Below are 19,085 nucleotides of genomic sequence, written 5' to 3'. Positions count from 1 at the left end.
CAGTCACCGCCAAGGCTACAGTTCCCAGGGCCAGAGCCTGCGGGCAAAAGGGGCTCCTTCAGCAACCTTCAAGCTGGGGAGCGGGTTACCGGTGGGAACCCATTGGAACCGTTTATACTACACAGGTGCAGGGAAAGGCAGTCACCATCAACCTGCCGGGATGAGAAACACTGCAGCCGTCTGTGGGACTCATCCATCCAGCCGTTTGTTTTGCCGGAGACTTTGTGTACATCATTGGCTGAGTGAGTACCACCGTGCCGTGCGGCACAGCGCTGCCCCCGCGTCCCTGCACCTTGCCAGGCCTTGTAACCCGCCTGCCATCCATCCCTACCCCTCACCGGGCCCCGGGACAACCAACCCCCCTACCCTCGGAGGGGAGAAAACAACATCCAAGCTGCTCCCTGTCACCGCTCCCGGGATCCCCGTCCAGAGCAGCGGTGGTGTCACAACCTCACCACAACCGTGGGTGGCGTCACGGACAATATCCCTAAACCAAACAACCCCCCCTTTTCACTCACGGGCGAGGAGCGCCGCTCGAGTCCCCGGGATCCGGCCCACCGCTCGAGCCACCACTGAGCAGCAGCAGCAGCAGCCGGACCCGAGCAGTGGGAGAGCGCAGCGTCCCCTCCTCCGCCCGCGACATATGCACTAAGTATAAGGGCTGAAAACCCCTGGGGGTTAAACACCTCCTATGATGTAAGAGAGCATCATATACACCCAGTAAAATTAAGAGCGAGGGTTTTATCATAACCCTGTTGATATGGTGGAGGAGGAGGACATGTACAAGAAGAAAACAGGAACGTATACCCTTGTTTGGGTGGGAAGGGGTGCATGGGAATACAGCAGAAAAAAAAAGACAATTAGAATTGGCTTTACGTTCTTCTGCTGTCATCCAGTGGGATTGAGAAGTATGGGCTAATCCATGCCTTGTTATTTTTGATAAAAGTCAGCCTATTAGAATTTTCAATTGACGGACGGATGCACCTTTCAGTTATTATTCCTCCAGGGTACTAATAACCCGCTGTGACAAAACACTAGTGGCAGGGTAGGTCAGCACTTATAAAGGTATAGAGGGACAATTCATGCCACATGTCCAACTTGGATAATCAATAGTTGTACAGCACAGAGGAATCATGGAGGACACTTACATTTGGCTAGGTACTCCTTCACCATCTTCCAAAGCTTTTCCCTCTTTGTCAGACTACCCTGTGCATCAGGGCCTGGTCACTGGGAGGGTCTAATGAAGCTGTCCTAGACCTTTGATAGTGTTCCCCTGCCTCTCTTGGGTCTGATGTATGTATCCCTCCTCTATTCTCCTTTGTTGCCCATGTTACCTCTGAAGCCAGCATTATCAGATTGGAAGATTTTTACTGGTTATTTGACTATGGCCTTCTGGTATTGCACTATTTTACTAGCCTTCTTCACCACAGGAAGGAGGGATAGAAAGTTGTCCTTGTAGCATGGGTCGTGAAGAGTGAACAACAAGCAATCAGTGTTGGCCAAAATGCGTATAATGCTGGGGTCATAGGAAATGTAATAGAACATAAAGTCAGCCATGTGTGTCAGACTCCCAACAGTCAAGGCTTCCCTTTTACCACAGAAGGATGACTCTCCATCTACTTCTCCCAGTCTTCCTCTTCTTCAGCCCATCCACGCTGAACAGATGGGATGAAGCTGGTGTAGGTAGTACTCTCTGTAGCACAGGCAACCATCTCCTGTTCCTCCTCCTCAGCCTTCCCCTCCTCATTATCACCAAATATGTACTGAGAAAATGAGGTTGGGTTGGTATTATCACCCTTTGCACTTTCTTCCTCCATCTTCAAATGGTCCACATGCAAAGCTTCCTCCTTAATTGTGAGCAGTGAGCATTTGATTACAAACAAAAGGGGGATGGTTAGGCTATGTGCGCACAGTGCGTTTTTCGCGGCGTTTTTCGGGTGCGTTTTTGGGCTCAAAACTGCATGTCTTTGCTTCCCCAGCAAAGTCTATGAGTTTTCAATTTTGCTGTCCGCACACAACTGTTTTTTTAAGCTGCGTTTTTGAGCTTGAAAAAAAAAATGGACATGAATGATACTTATGAATGATATTTTTCCTTTTATGGTTATGTATAAAGATATATGCAGACATAAATACTGATATATATGACACGCCCGCACCGGGGCCTGGGGGTTACTCGTTACCGGGCCGGCTCTGTTCTGCTCAGTGGATGTCACGGCGACAGGGCCCGATTCTGTGGCCCCGGCGGTGTCGTTAATGACTGATGATGGTGGTGGGGATTATTTACAGGGGAGATGTCGTGACATCACCTGTTGTATGCGGCAAGAGAGGTGTCACCACTGCTGTTCAGTAACCGTGGCGTCGGTGGTGACGCAGCAGAGTTGGAATAGCTCTCCACAGGTAGAGCTGGCCCCAGGGCTGTTGGGAGTAGTAGTCTGTAATGGCAGGGTGTAGAGCTGGAGGCGCAGGGAATAACCGGACAACAAAGGGATGCAGTCGCAAGTAGAGTTGATTGAACCCGCCAAAAACCGGGACTGGCGGATCACTGCCAGATTTTAAAAAGAGTCCGATCCGCTCCGGAATTTGATGCCCATATAAGTCAATGGGGACCGGAATCCAGAGATTAAAAACGTTTGTGGAGAGATAGGGGGGTAGGAGCAAGCGCGACATACTCATTGAGGCTGTGTCATGCACGCTCCTGTCAGAAGTGTGCGGCTGTGCAGCAATGTCAGACTCCTGCGGGTCTGCCATGACATCATCCGGCACGGCCTGCCGCTGTCTGAGCATGAGTGTACATGTACCTAGAAACACATGCACGCTCCTATTAGAAGTGTGCGCGGCTGTGCTGCGATGTCAGACTCGCAGGAGTCCCTCGCAAATGTGACTGCGGCCTAAGAAAAAACGCATGTGGCATTTTTTTTTATTTAAATAATTAAAAAAAAAGACATGCGGTTCCCCCCAATTTTCATCACCAACCATGATAATGTCGGCTGGGGGCTGGTATTCCCAGCCTGCAGCAGCCCAGTATTGCCAAATGTATTAGATGGATGTGACATTCCTGGTGCAAAACCGACTCTTTTCGATTGCCCTGGAGCGGTGGCAATCGGGGTAATAAGGGATTAATAACAGCGCGCAGCTGCTACTAAGCCCATGGTTTGTGATGGCACAGGTGTCTATGATACCTGCATCACAAACCTGTAAATGAATGTAAATAAGCACAGACAAAGAGAAAAAATCCTTTATTTGGAATAAAGTACAAAACATCCAGCTCTGCTACATCTCAGAGCGAGCAGCCATAGAGAAGACTGCCAGCTATGAGTGTAGCCTATTACTCAGCCGCGATGAACAATGACTGCAGGCAGATACTTTCACAGGCGGGGGGCGCGTCAGCCTGCAACCAATGACAGACGAGGGGATGGCCGGTGGGCGGAGAAAACACGGAAAGCTGTGTGTATACATATACAGTACAGGAAGTGAATGCACGACCCGGAAGCAGTGTGCCGCCATGACAACGAGTCTCGGTAAGTATGAAACTCTCACATTTCTTCTTTTGTTTATTTTTACTTTAATTGCGAAATCCGGATCGTGCACCTGGAATCCAGGTCCCGAGTCTGGCACCCAGATATCATTGAAACTGCGCGGACCTGGACTTTTACAGTCCTGATCCGCTCAGCCCTAGTCACAAGGTCTTTACCCACTGCAACAACGCTAACGACATCGCTGTAACGTCACCAGTTTTGTGACGTAATAGCGACCTCCCCAGCGACATTGCAGTGTCTGAAACGCATCAGCGGCCTGGCCCCCACTGTGAGGTCGCTGATTGCTACAAATCTTTCAGGACCATTTTTTGATCCTTTGTTTCCCGCTGTGCAGCATGCATCGGTGTGTTTGACACCGTTACAACGACTTCGTTAGCAACTTCCCTTTCAAATAGCTGCTTTGACACGTCCCAAATGACCAGCTAGGTTTTTCTGCAGGTCCGTATCGCTGCTGCGTCGTTGGCAGGTATGCCTGTTTGACAGCTTGCCAGCGACTCACCAGAGACTTTGTAGCGATCCCGGCCAGGTTGGGATCGCTGGTGGGATCGCTAGAAACTCTCAGTGTATAAAGGGGCCTTAAGGGTTCCAGATTAACACGTCCAGACAGTCAATTTCTGCCCATGGAGTGCTGAGTTCTGCTGTGATAGGCTCCAGCCAATCCCGGATAGTTCGGAGGCAGAACCTGGTGCACCCTTCTGTGTTCCTTTCTGGTCATCTTCCTGCGCTGACCTCTCCCGCCTGTCCCTCGCCTGTACACACAGAGCCCTGAGCCAGTGTCAACACTAGTTGAGGAGCCATTCCCCCTCTGCGGCCAAGTCCCTCCACTCCGGTATGCCGTTTGTGGAACAAGACCACGGGTGTATGGTGCCCTTCCTGTGGGCTCTAGGACCCCTTCAGTCATGTGCCTTGGCAGAGCTGCACCAGCTCCAGACCACAGGTCTTCACTCCTCCTCGCCTACTTCCCGACTGACTAACTTTCCACAGTGTCCTCCCACTAACTAGACTCCACCTCCAAGCTGGCTTAGGGGACGGTGCTACTACAAGCCAATAGCTATATCATAGCTTAGTTGCCCTGATGGAGTGTTGCTAAATGAGAGTGTAGCTGTGTTTGTGTGTAAATATAACACTGCACTCTCAATGGGCTGGAATGAATAAAGATATAACTCTTTTTCTCAATGCTAATAGATTTTTAATACAGAAGGCAAGATAGCAACAATTGAAAAACATGTGACACTTGCGACAATTTTGCGACAATAACGTTTCGGTCCTCCAGGACCTTGATCACATTAGTCGCTAAATTACTATGAAGAAAAGTGTTTTTTGGGGGGGTTCCTTTAATGATTAACAGACAGTAGTCTCCTTACTCATAGGCAAATGTATAAAGTGTACTACACATGGCTACAACTCCTGGGGACGCAGACTGCAATTCAGCTTTAACGTGTATACAAAGACAAATACAGCATTAACCCCAGAGGGTCTAGGAGCACAAACTCATTCTATGAGCCCACTCATAAGACACATGCATTCATCACTGTAAGGATCTTCCTGCACTTCTGTACAGGCGATTAATTTTCCCTAACTGCCCAGGAAGGACAGGATATTCCTACCCTGAACTCCACTGTGGAGGGAACAGGAAAGACCTCACCGTATTGTCACTTTTTGTTTGGATTCCTGGACGAACGTCTTTATACATTTGCCTATGAGTAAGGAGACTACTGTCTGTTAATCATTAAAGGAACCCCCCCAAAAACCACTTTTCTTCATAGTAATTTAGCGACTAATGTGATCAAGGTTCTGAAGGACCGAAACGTTATTGTCGCAAAATTGTCGCAAGTGTCACATGTTTTTCAATTGTTGCTATCTTGCCTTCTGTATTAAAAATCTATTAGCATTGAGAAAAAGAGTTATATCTTTATTCATTCTTGCCCATTGAGAGTGCAGTGTTATATTTATATATGATTTATCAGGGATTTTTGATCCTCTTACACTAGCACCTCCCCCATACTTCTAATTCTAAGTGTCTGCACACTATTTTCTTATTTTTTTATTAGCTGTGTTTGTGTGTACACCGGTTTGCGACCTCCTCCTTACCCGAGAATGGGATACTGCACCTCTGGTTGAGATGCAGTACCTCTGTGGCGACTGAAGCCTCAGGAGAGCCTCGTATACAGTGATGAATAGAGACATAGAGATGAATACAATATACTGTATATATGGAATGTATTTACGATATAGATAGTCATGTATAACGATATATATAGACATGAATACAGATATATAGAAACATATACAAATCTATACAGGCATGTGTACATACAGATATAGACAGACAGTTACAGACATAAATACAGTATATAGTGATGAGTTCAGTTATATACAGGCATGAATACAGATATATAGTGATGAGTTCAGATATATACAGACATGAATTCAGATATATAGTGATGAGTTCAGATATATACAGACATGAATACAGTTATAACATATATACATACTCATATACAGTTATCTATATTTTCTCACACAAAACATTACAAATGCACATCCACAGACACTTACTTGCTGACATGTAGTTGGAAAATGAGAGTAGATAATGAAGCAGTCATGAAAAATGTCAGCAATTGAGAGAGGAGATTGGCAGATAGGTCATTCATGGCCTGCCTCAGCAGGACTGCAAAGTCCTCCAAGTGCAACTAAAGTCCCCTTTACACACTGAGACTTTCTAGCGATCCCACCAGCGATCCCAACCTGGCCGGGATCACTACAAAGTCTCTGGTGAGTCGCTGGTGAGCTGTCAAACAGGCAGACCTGGCCAACGACGCAGCAGCGATCCGGACCTGCAGAACGACCTAGCTAGTCATTGGGGACGTTGTAAAGCAGCTTTTTGAAAGGGAAGTCGCTAACGAAGTCGCTGTAAAGTCCTTTTACACACTGAGACTTTCTAGCGATCATGCTGCACAGCGGGAAACAAAGGACCAAAGAATGGTCCTGAACGATTTGTAGCGATCAGCAACTTCACAGCAGGGGCCAGGTCGCTGATGTGTTTCACATACTGCAATGTCGCTGGGGAGGTCGCTATAACATCACAAAACCGGTGACGTTACAGCGATGTCGTTTGCGATGTTGCAGTGTGTAAAGCCACCTTAACAAAAATTGTTATCTGCTTGCAAGATAATGGGCAGATCAAGATCCACTGCATTGTCACCAGCAAAAGTAATGCTTTTTCTACTGTAGTAAGAGGGCTCTGGTTCCTTAGTAGAGATGGGTGAACATGCTCGGCACAGCTAAATACTCGATCGAGCATTAGCGTGCTCCATGTGCTCGATACGATCAAGCATTTTGCTGCTCGGACACCATGCTCGAGACCCTGCCCCACATGTTTCCCAGATTTTTATCAGACAGTAAACATGCAGGAATTGCTTGACAATCATGGTAATGCAGTAGCCATGTTGGCTACTGGCATTACTGTGATTGTTCGGTCGCATAGCCAGAGATGCCATGTTTGCCACACTGTACCTGGAAATAGTGTGGAGATTCTGCTGGAGAAGGGACAATGTGTTATAACGTTACACTACCTGCTGTTACAACAGTAAACAAATCAACAGTCCTTTTCAGGACTAATTGAAAGCTATTCTATTCTATAATAATATCGCTCTTCTTTGTATTTAGTGCAGGGCAAGCTGCTGGAGAAGGGTTAGTGTAATAAAGGCATGTAAGCAAGGATTCTCAGCCGGGGATGGTACTGCCGTGAGCAAAAGTGCACCTACTGGGCCACAGGGGGACCCGAGGCTTACCCTTTTAGTGTGAGGGGCTTGACTAAGCGCCCACCGCGAGGCAGATGTGGCGCCCCTAAATACATCAGGGTGCCACAGGGAACTACATCCTTACCCAAGGTGCAGGGCCTACCCCCATGGTTCCAGGTACCCAAGAACCCGATGTCACTCCCATCTGCACCAAAACTGAATCACCTCACATCAGACACTGCCAGACACATCAGGGGGGTTGGACTACCTGGAAAATGGGCCAACCACTTGGGGGAAACTGAGCAGACTGTGAGCGAGAGACAGGAAGAAGTAGGCTCCAAAGAGAGAGGAGCTGGGAGAGTGAGCTCCTGGGGAGCTAGGGAAAACCGGTTGGGTTGCAAGTGGTGATTCGGGTCCAGAGGAGTCGGGGACCGGTTGCAGGGACATTGGACAAGGGTGTGACGGATGTAGTCTTGGAGGACTGTCGGCACCAGAAGGGCCCAACAGAACTGATCGGTACCGAGCACGACGGGGTACAGGACCCTAGGTCAGGAGCCGATTCAACGTCCTGACAATTCACCTAAAAAAGGGAGGGGGTCTTCAAGGACGTCCCTACAAGCTCAGAGATTGAGGGCATCAGCACAATGAGGGGGACAGGGTTTTTCCAGACACAGCAACCCACTAAGGTCCCAAGTGCCAGCCCTTACAAGCACGGCTACACTACACATAGTGAGCAGGGCCCCCAACAGCTTCAAGCCACGGGGACCACCAACAGACAAGAAATTGTGCTTGGATGCAGGCTCCGAATCACTAAGTGGGACCGGGTACTTGGATGGGCTCCCGACAGTGGCAGAGACTTTGGTTTACCTACAGTGTGTGTCTCCTTTCTAAACCTCATCCAACACCACGGCTACCCACAGTGAGTACCCTGGTCCCTTGCACCCTTTAATCCCAAATCTACCAACACCCTGAGCACGGGGCCTACCCTACCTGCAGAGGGACTGACACCTTGCTGCTTCATACCATCTGCCCCGGTATTCCTTCCAGCAGCAGCGGTACTCCCATTACCGCAACCCGCAGGTGGCGTCTCAAACTTTCCCCCTGTAAATATCGCTCTTTTACGGATCAAAATGTCCACCAAGCCGGGTCTGGACCCCTCGAGCCACGACGATCCCGGATCCGAGCAACCTGACTAACACCGGGGCAGCACACAGACACCAGCTGCTACTCCCAGGGCAGGGAGTGGGACCGTGGCAGCTGACCCACATGGCAGGGGTGGACACAGGAGAAGACGGGACTGAGTCTCCAGTGTGGATGGGAACCATAAGGGTAACAGAAGCAGGTGGCACAGCCAGGGCAGACAGGCAGGGTCACAAGCTAGGCTGGGACCGTCGGAGTGGCTGAGGCAGGAGGCACGGCAAGACTGGGCAGGCACAATCACTAGTGTGGTGAGGGTCACCAGGGTAGCAGAGGCTGGAGGCATGGCAGGGGCAGACAGGCACAGTCTCTGGTGTGGCAAGAGTCACCGGGGTAACTGAGGCTGGAGGCACGACCAAGGCAGACAGGCAGTCTCTGGTGTGGCAAGAGCCACAGGGATATATGAGGCTGAAGGCACAGCTGGGGTGGACAGGCGCAGTCTCTCGTGTGGCGAGGGCAACCGGGATAGCTGAGGCTGGAGGCATGGCTGGTGTGGACAGGCACAGTCTCTGGTGTAGCGAGCACCACCAACTGAGGCTGGAGACACAAGCACTTCCTGGGAGTGGCATGATGGCCCTTTTAGAGAGGGGCAGCGGCGTGCACGCACTCCTTAGGAGTAGAGCTGATCGAACTGCCAATAATCCGGGGCCGGCGGATCACTTACAGATTTAAAAAAGAATCCGATCAGCTCCGGAATCCGGTGCCCATATAAGTCAATGGGGACCGGAATCTGGAGGTTAAAAACGTTTGTGGAGGAGCTAGGGGGCTAGGAGAGAGCGCGGCATACTCACCGAGGCGCTGTCATGGCGGCACACTCCTTCCGGGTCACGCTGTTACCTTCCGGAGCTGACAATTCAATATTCATTGTTTTCCCCGCCCACCGGCTCGAGTTGGTTACAGCTAGACACGCCCCCATCCTGAGTGGCAGCGTGGCAGCTAACTGCAACCAATCACAGGACGGCCGGTGAGAAAGGAAAGCAGTACAGTCTCTCGGTCAGTTCACAGTAGTAAACACTGGGCAGCACAGTTATAGCGCTCGGCTGCAGCCCCAGCCATCACGCTGTATCTGTGCTGTGTATCCAGTGCCCGGAGTCACACGTGCGAGGCTGCCGGGTGCTGCCACGGCAGACTCGCGTGAGCCCCTCACACGTGTGACTCCGGTGAAAGTAAAAAAAAAAACGACGTGCGGTTCCCCCTAATCTTCACATCCAGCCATGATAACGCTGGCCGGGGGCTGGCACATCCTCAGCCCGCAGCTGTCCGGTATGTCGCATCTGTTAGATGCGACAAACCGGTGTGCGATACCGGCTCTTCCCGCTGGCGTGATGCGGTGCCAGTCGGGGTAATGGCAGGGGTTAATAGCGGCACATAGCTGCTGCTAAACCCTAGGTTAGTGTGATGGCACAGGCGTCTATCAGATACCTACATCACACAAACCTGTAAATGACAGTAAATAAACACAGACACACAGAAAAATCCTTTATTTGGAATAAAGTACAAAACACTCCTCCTTCACCACTTTATTAACCCCCAAAAACCCTGCAGCTCCGACGTAATCCACAGGAGAAGTCCCACGCCGCTTCAGCTCTGCTACATCTGAATATCACAGAGAGCAGCACGACCGACTGCTCTGTGATCTCCAGAGAATGAATGAGCTGCGCATTGAGCAGTGACGTCACTCAGGTCATTTGCGGTCACAGCTGGAGGTTCCCACGGTCCTTCATCTGTGACCGCAGGTAACCTGACCTCAGGTGGAGGTCACTGAGTTCACAGACCTGCATCTCCTAGCAGAAAAAGCGCAGTTTTTTTGGCTAAGAGATGCAGATTTTGTGCTGAAATTTTTATACCATATTCCTGCATCCAATCTACACCTCCTGGCAAATAATCACGGTGTTTTGACGCAATTTTTATGCCGCGGTTTTTGGCACGGTTTTTGCCGCGGTTATTTTTCCCCGATTTTTGCCAGGAGGTGCAGATTTGGTGCTGAAATCGTCTGCACCAGCTTTCAGCACCAAATTCCCACCTGTGGCTAATTTTTTTTATTTTGTTTTTATTTTTGGGGGCCAAGGGATGCAAATTTGATGCTGTGATTTTTACACCATATTCCTGCATTCAAGCTACACCAAGTAGCAAAAAATCGTGGTGTTTTGACGCCTGTCTAAACATGAGCGTGCATGTACCTAGAAACACATGCACTCTCCTGTCAGAAGTGTGCAGCTGTGTCGGTGATGCGCTGTCATACTCGTGCGGGTCTGACATCACCCGTCACAGCCTGCCATTGTCTGAACATGAGCGTGCATGTACCTAGAAACACATGCACGCTCCTGTCACATGTGTGTGCGGCTGTGCTGCGATGTCAGACTCGTGCAGGTCTGACATCACCCGTCACAACCTGCCACTGTCTGAACATGAGCGTGCATGTACCTAGAAACACATGCACGCTCCTGTCAGATGTGTATGCGGCTGTGCTGCGATGTCACACTTGTGGAAGTCCCTCACTGTGACTGCTGCCTAAAATAAACCGCATGTGTTTTTCTTTTATTTTTAAATTTAAATAAATAACTTAAAAAAAATAAACGACGTGCGGTCCCCCCCAATTTCATTCCCAGTCATGATAACGCCGGCCGGGGGCTGGTATATCCTCAGCCCGCAGCCGCCCGGTATGGTCGCATCTGTTAGATGTGGCCATTCTGGTGCAATATCAGCTCATCTTGATTGTCCTGGTGCGGTGGCAATCAAGGTAATAGCAGGGGTTAATAACAGCGCATGGCTGCTATTAAACCCCAGGTTTGTGATCGCACGGGCGTCTGTGAGATACCTGCATCACAAACCTGTAAATTACAGTAAATAAACAAGACACTCAGAAATCCTTTATTTGGAATAAAGTAGAAACGCAGCCTCCTCCTTCACCACTTTATTATCCCAACACAGCCCTCCGGCGTAATCCACACGAGATCCAGTGGCGACACATACAGCTCTGCTACATGTCAGAGCGAGCAGCCATAGAGCACGGCTGCCCGCTCTGAGTGCAGCCTAGCAGTCTAGCAGCCTATTAAGGAGCTGCGATGACTGCACGGCAGAGCTGTCACAGGCTGGGGGCGCGTCAGCCAGGAACCAATCACAGCTGAGAGGACGGCCAGTGGGCGGGGAAAGCACAGAAAGCTGTGTGACTGCGTGCACAGCACAGGAAGTGAAAGCGCGACCCGGAAGCAAGTGTGCCGCCATGACAGAGTCTGGTAAATATGAAACGCTCATTTATTTATTGTTTTTTAACATTTTTATTAATTGCCGATGCCAGATTGTGCAGCTGGAATCCGCGCCCGGATCCTTCCCCGGGATAGCGCTGAAACCGCGCGGATCCGGACGTTTACAGTTCGGGTCCGCTCAGCACTACTTAGGAGTGCTCCCGAAGATGCTGTGACGCATGCACAGACTCTAGGAGGCGGGGGAGGAGAACCCAAGTGGAGGAGAGGCAGGGACACTGGGCATCATGGAAGTACTCGGCCGCCGCGATGAGTCAGAACACAACCCTGGAGGAGAAGTAGAGCAGGCACTCAACGTTACAGGAAACCCTTACGCCCCCTCTTCCTTAGGGCCGAAGAAGGGTTTCTCTCCTCGAAGTCACTGATAGCTGGCAGATAGACGGAAATCAAGACAGGCTGGCAAGACGAAATCACATCAAAGTCCCTGGCAGCTAGTAGACAGACAAAAATCCTTACAGACTTGCAAGACAGTGGCGTCTCTTCATGAAATCACATCCACTTTGCTTGAACAGTTAGGCTATGTGCGCACGTGTGCGCTCTGCACTGCACCTAAAAGGTGCGCTTCAGAGCGCAGCTGAAAAGCTCCGTTCTGAAGCGCATGGTGCCGGCAGAGAACGTGCACTCGGCATGCAGCTCCTGCCATAGAAAGAGCAGGGGCTGCCGGTAAAGCGCACGGAAGAAGTGACATGTCACTTCTTAGAACGTGCGCTTCGGGCAGCAGCTGAAGCGCTGCGCTCTAAGACGCCACGTGTGCACGGCCCCTGCATAATCTCCATAGATTATGCAGGGGACGCAGGACGCATGCAGTTACGCTGCGCTACAAAGCGCAGCGTAACTGCATGTAATTACGCAACTTGCGCACATAGCCTGAGACACTGCAGAATATATGTGCAAAAAAACAGCACAAAGAAATGTAGCATTTATGCTACATGTGAACACGGACTAGGGCTATGTGCGCACAGTGCGTTTTTCGCGGCGTTTTTGCGCGTTTTTCGGATGCGTTTTTGGCCTCAAAACTGCATGACTTTGCTTCCCCAGCAAAGTCTATGAGTTTTTATTTTTGCTGTCCGCACACAACTTTTTTTTTAAGCTGCATTTTTGAGCTTGAAAAAAAAAATGGACATGTCAATTCTTTCCTGCGTTTTCCCCCCATGCAATGCATTGGAAAAACGCAGCAAAACACAGAGATCAAAAACGCAGCAAAACACAGCCAAAAACGCACCAAATCGCGGTAAAAATGCATGCGTTTTTGATGCGTTTTTCGATGTGGGTGCGTTTTTGTGCATTTTTAGCGGCCAAAAACGCACAAAAATGCAGCGTCAAAAAAACGCAGTGTGTGAACTTAGTTTGTGACACCAAACTATGTAGGATATTAAAAACTGAACTTGATAGTATAATATTACAAAAAGATCTGGATAAGATGTCAGAATGGGCAGATACTTGGCAAATGAGATTTAATGTTGATAAATGTAAAGTAATGCACCTAGGACGGAGTAATCCTATAGCTGCGTATTCATTAAATGGAAGTAAACTCGGGACTACAGAACAGGAGAAGGACTTGGGTATTCTCATTACAAATAAGCTGAGCAGCAGCACTCAATGTCAAGCAGCAGCTGCAAAAGCAAACAAGATTTTAGGGTGTATAAAAAGAGAGATTAGATCCCGTGATCCCAACGTATTGTTACCTCTCTATAAATCACTTGTAAGGCCACATCTGGAATACGGGATCCAGTTTTGGGCTCCACATTTTAAAAAGGACATTCAGAAGTTAGAGTCAGTTCAAAGGCGGCTAACTAGACTACTACAAGGAATGGAAGGCCTCCGATATGATGACAGGTCGAAAAAGTTAGATATGTTTAGCTTAGAAAAAAGACGTCTCAGAGGAGATCTCATTTATATGTATAAATACATGTGTGGTCAATATAAAGGACTGGCACATGACTTATTTCTTCCGAAGACAATACTAAGGACCAGGGGGCACTCACTGCGATTGGAAGAAAAGCGATTTCGACAGCTTAATAGGAAAGGGTTCTTTACAGTTAGAGCAGTCAGACTGTGGAATACCCTACCACAAGAGGTCGTAATGGCAGATACTATAACAGCTTTCAAAAAAGGGCTGGATGATTTCCTCAGTACACACAACATTGTTGGTTATAAATGACTTGGTGACCAGGTGTAGAACTGGTGGAGGAAGGTTGAACTAGATGGATCTAGGTCTTTTTTCAACCTTAGTAACTATGTAACTATGTAACTTAGTCTAAATGTCCAAGCAAAGTGGATGTGATTTCAAGAAATCTCCGCCCGCTGAGTGTCTTAAAGACGCCACTGAACTGTGCAGTTTTGCTGTTTTTTCCTATAGGCTTCTATGTGGAGCCAGAAAAAAACGCAAGCAAAAAAAAAAAGTGCCATTACATTTTTAAATGCAAAATCAAAGCTCTTCTGTAGTATTAAAAAAGCATTAAAAAACAGAATTCACATCTGCACCAAACATGTATCAAATATCTGGGGAAAAGCAAAAACGCAAAAAAAAATGCAGCAAACATAAAATGATCAGAGGATTGTTATTGCGTTGTGTGGTGTGGACACCTGCAGAAAAAACGCAGCAGTTACGCTACGTGTGAACACAGCCTCAGCGTTACATTTTTATTACATTTTTTATGGGTTTAATAGAGAAAAATAATCAATCCTGCCATGGTTTTACGTCATTTACCGATTCTCATAAATAATCTGATTGCTGTGTTACGATTAAACGGACACCAAATACATTATGTCTATGTTATTTGCTGATTTGTGATGTTTATTGTTTTATAAAAAAAAAACACAATAAAAATGACATTCTAATTTTTTTATTATTTTTAGGAATTTTATTGGAAGAAAAAAAAAATCTCTTTTTCTCTTCCTCTAGAATACAGGATATTGATACTGCTGTGCACAATGGATATCTATATCTGTAATCTGCTGTGAAGTCAAGGGCAGTAATGCAGGTTCAGCTATACAAAATAATTCCACTGACATCATCATAGCTTGTAGCTGAACAGCTAGGGCTGCTGGGCACATGTCTGAAAGTTGATGGATGGTTTAATTCCAAAGGGGGGTGAAGATAAAGAATCTTGTTTAAATATTTTTTTTCTCTTTAGTAGTTTTATAGCATCAAAAGAATCTGACTTTTTCCTTCAGCTACATAGAGATACAGTATATCTATCTATCTATCTATCTATCTATATCTCTATGTAACTGAATAATTTACTTAGGCTTCTACCTGCAATACAGGTGAAGATTACCAAATCCTCATAAGTCTCTCAGTACAGGCAGTGTCTTAATAGTAGAGCTGATGCCTATGGACACAAAGCTCACAAATTCATGAGTTATAGTCCTGTTTGGGAAACCAAAGCAGATGAGAGTTTCATTTATGCACCGAACTGAGTTAATTTATTCACTGCACTGAGAGGAGTAGCTGGGACAAGAGCTGTGAACAGCGGGACTGCAGGAAAGAGCCCTCAAATCAGGACGTTTGGGGGGTATGCACCATAGCAAGTCTAAGGAGACCAGTGACCCTACTCTTAGACACCTCGAGGAGCTCTCTACCTTTTCATTTATAGATTGTTTTGGCCTATCAACATACATGGTTCAAGAGGCACATGAGAAGATGGCGTGCGGTGATGTCCAAATATTTGAGCAGAAAAGGTCAGAAGAAGGTGATAGTGGGGATTGGCAATTACTGTCACAAGAGGTAGATGATGATGAGACATACAGTAGTTGACAGCAAGTCCAATGAAGTCTAGCAGATAGGAGGAGGAACAGAGTGTGGAAGTGGATGTTGAGGTGTGGACAATAAAGTCGCTGACCCAACATGGTAGGGTGGCATGCAGAGCGATGACAGCAGCTCAGAGGGGGAGAGATCCGCAGCACGGCAGTGGGGGTGTAGGGGACTAGAGAGAGGTGGACAACTGTTCCCTGGAGCACCCACAAACATCAAGATCCCTGACCAAGAGTTAGGTGTTCCGCAGTCTGGTGATTTTTTAAAGTGTGGACAATGAGAAAATAGTCATTTGCAACTTTTGTCCTACCAATATCAGCAGGGGCCTCACCTATACCAGCCTGAACACCACAAGCATTCTCAAGCACGTCATTTAAAAATCCGACTGGGGGCCTAAACACCTGTCTCCACAATCAGTGTCTGTGGTAAATCTCCTGTCCAGGACGCGCAGGTGCAGTATGCCTTCTCCCCTGCAGTTCTTTGAATCTTCCAACCGCCATCAGCAAGCATGTCCACTTTTTCTCGCAGTGCAGCGTCCAGCTGTCTCTACCCCAGGCCTTGAAATGCAAACGGAAATACTCAGCCACCCACCCACAGGTTCAAATACTAAATGGCTATATTTCCAGACTGCTTGTCCTGGAAATGTTGCCATTTAGGCTTGTGGACACTGAGGATTTCTTTAACCTGATGGTAGTGGCCGACCCTTAGTATTTGGTCCCCAGCCATCACTATTTCTCCTTGTGTGCTGTCTCCGCCTTACACAAGCATGTGTCACATAACATTACCCATGCCCTCACCAATGCTGGCAAGGTCCACTTAACCACAAGCACACACGTGGACAAATGCTTGTGGTCAGGGACACTACATTTCCCTGATGGTAGACTGGATGAACCTCGTGGAGGCAGGAAATGTGTTGAAGCCTGAGACAGTACAATTGCTACCGACTCCTAGAATTTCAGGCCATAGTTTCAGCAGGGTTTCCTCCACTTCCTATGGCAGTTTCTGCACCTCCTCTTCTTCCTCATCCTCCATCGCTGAATTGTTGCCCCTATCAGTCGTAAGCTGGAAGCACAGCAGCACTACCTCAGTGAGGCGGCAATAGTCCCTGCAAAAACTCCTATCTTTAGGTGACAAACAGAACACCTCAGCAGAGTTGTTAAAAGGTTTAATAGATCAGACATATGTGTAGCTTTCTTTGCTGAACCTCCATCCAGAAATTATCGTGTGTGATATTGGGCATAACTTGGCTGCAGCTCTGAATCTTGGAAAACTGACACTTGTATGATGTCTGACCCATGTGCTCAACTTAGTGGTTCAGCACTTTCTGAAAAGCTACCCAGAATTGCCTGAGCTACTTGTGAAGGTGCACCACATGTAAACCCTTTTCTGCAAGTCAGCTACAGCTGCTGCTGGTCTGGCAGTGCTACAGCAGGACTTGCAAGTGCCAGGTCACCAACTGATTTGCAACCTGCCCATGCCCTAGAACTCAGCTTCGTAGATGAGTGCACCTTCCACGGTTTAGTTCTCCAAACTGAAGGGGTACATTCGCTGAACTTTTATGAAGCCAAACGTCGAATCTTTATCAAACCTTTCCAAACCCCATTGGATTCAATGGGAGGCCAAATGTAAGGGGGGTCGAAAAGCTGCCAAAACAGCAAAAATACGGTTTACAGTGCAGCACCACTGTTTTGGCATAACTATTAGCTTCCTAGGCTATTGACAGAAGAAATCTAGAGGTGAATGAGAGACAGGCGTAGGGCTGGTGCTCCCATACCCCTGCCTGTACAGACAAGTCACAACTTGAAGACCTATGTAGTAGTCTCAACATTCAAAATCCTTTCAGGCAGACAGCAGTAGCGTAGTATCAATTTCCCCCATCCCCATAGGGCTTTAAAAGAGCAGGAAGGTACAGTCCATGCAACACACAGGCTGTGGGCCGGCATTTTAATTTTAAAAATGAAGATATGCCTGAGTGGCAGGTGTAGTCCTGTTCCTCTTAGAAGCCTGGCACTACCCACAAGACATAAGTTTGAGACCCATTTTGGAGTCTTGACATTCAAAATCATTGAAAAAGTGAGCACACAGCAACCGTGCCTTCTGCGGAAGTGCATCCAGGACATAATACTGCCATAAAAATTGCTGTACAACCATGGTGATCCATGCAGGGCATATGTGATGTCACCCAGACGTAGTGTCGCCCAGCCGTAGTGCCACCACTAGGTTTTCACCCTAATTGCACATGGCCTTCCCTAGCTCTAGGTTTAATGGAGACAGTCATTTATCAAACTCGGACTGTATAGCGTTTCACAACTCTGCAACTGTGTCACTGAGTTGTCTGATGCATATGTAGCGCCCTACAGGGCAGGTGTTTTAACCTACTCGTCGCTGGGCCGAGGGTGCAGATCCTCTGCGTCGTCACGGGGTGGTTGATCTGGTTCCGTTGCTCCGAGGCGTACAGGAAGGAGGGTTGAAGGATGGTAGGGAGGATGGAGGTAGTAGTTGGAGGTTAGGAAAGTTTATTAGGATCGTGACACCACCTGTGGTACGCGGCCAGGGATGGAGGCCGCCGCTGCAGGGTCTCTCACCAGGGCAGATGTCAAGTGCAGCCGGGATGGTATCGCTCCCCACAGGCGGAGCGGGCCCCGGGGAGGATGGCGGTGGCACGGCAGTCCCCGGGAGCGCTGGAGCGCAAGGCAATGTCAATTAGAATCAGGGTCAATAGGTGTAGGTTCCAGGTCTTTACTTACTGGTTCAACGCCGCACCCTGGGTACTGGTCTCTGCAGTGATGACGCTCCAGTCAATCCCGAGTAGGTCATAGGTTAGGTCCGGTATGGCAGTCTCTGTGGGTCTCTCCTTTTCTAAGATGCGCTGTGTCAATCTCCGTGGCATAAAGCACCTTGGGGACCCATTTGGTTGTTTAAGTGTTCCAGCCCTGTCGTAGGTGAAGTGGATCCTCACCTTGGGATAAGCCGCTGAACTCAGTCCCGGATCTAGTGTATCACTGTGTCTCAAGCTATTTGGGTGGTGGATGGGAGACCTGAAATTTTTCCTTCCTCCAAATGTTGACAGCCAATGTGAAGTATAACTTCCCTGTGGAAACAGCCGCCTGCTACTCCCCAGCGACCACTGTAAAACTCCTCCATCCCACAAGATCTACCAGTACCGGACTCCTTCTCTTCCCGATGTCTTCAGCCTTCCCCCAGTCTTGCCGATTCTATCCGCAGGAGCTCTGAAGCACTCCCTGCGGATGACCGTGTTGTTCTGTGTCCCCAGACGTTCTGAAGTAATTCTGTTTCTGCTCCTGTATTTTACCAGTGCTCCCCCCTCCCTCTGGATGAGTCACCAAGCAAGGGATTTTCCAGTTGTCATGGTGATCACCTCTGCTCTAATTAGTGAGAATCCACCTGCTGTATGTGTTATGCAAGGAAATTGCTGACTCATTCTCTGACTTTGTGGTTTAATGGAGACATAACATACATTAATCTTTCCATACCTGGGATGAATATTGTGCCCTAAATGAGACACAGTACCCTGTGGTGACCAAAAGCCTCAGGGGTGCCATACATATTCATGTAAGTACTGCCTTAT

At 48.2% G+C, this 19,085-nt stretch overlaps 1 protein-coding gene across 1 annotated transcript in view; it reads left to right on the top strand.

Moving 5' to 3' along the window:
- LOC142309930 (dorsalin-1-like) overlaps window positions 1-19,085 on the top strand; it is a 73,771-nt gene that overhangs the window by 8,336 nt on the left and 46,350 nt on the right. The window lies entirely within an intron of this gene.

The sequence above is a fragment of the Anomaloglossus baeobatrachus genome, chromosome 5, assembly GCF_048569485.1.
Source record: "Anomaloglossus baeobatrachus isolate aAnoBae1 chromosome 5, aAnoBae1.hap1, whole genome shotgun sequence".
Lineage (NCBI taxonomy): Eukaryota > Metazoa > Chordata > Amphibia > Anura > Aromobatidae > Anomaloglossus > Anomaloglossus baeobatrachus.
Note: the sequence above shows the minus strand (reverse complement) of the source record. Positions and strands in the feature narration are given on the sequence as shown.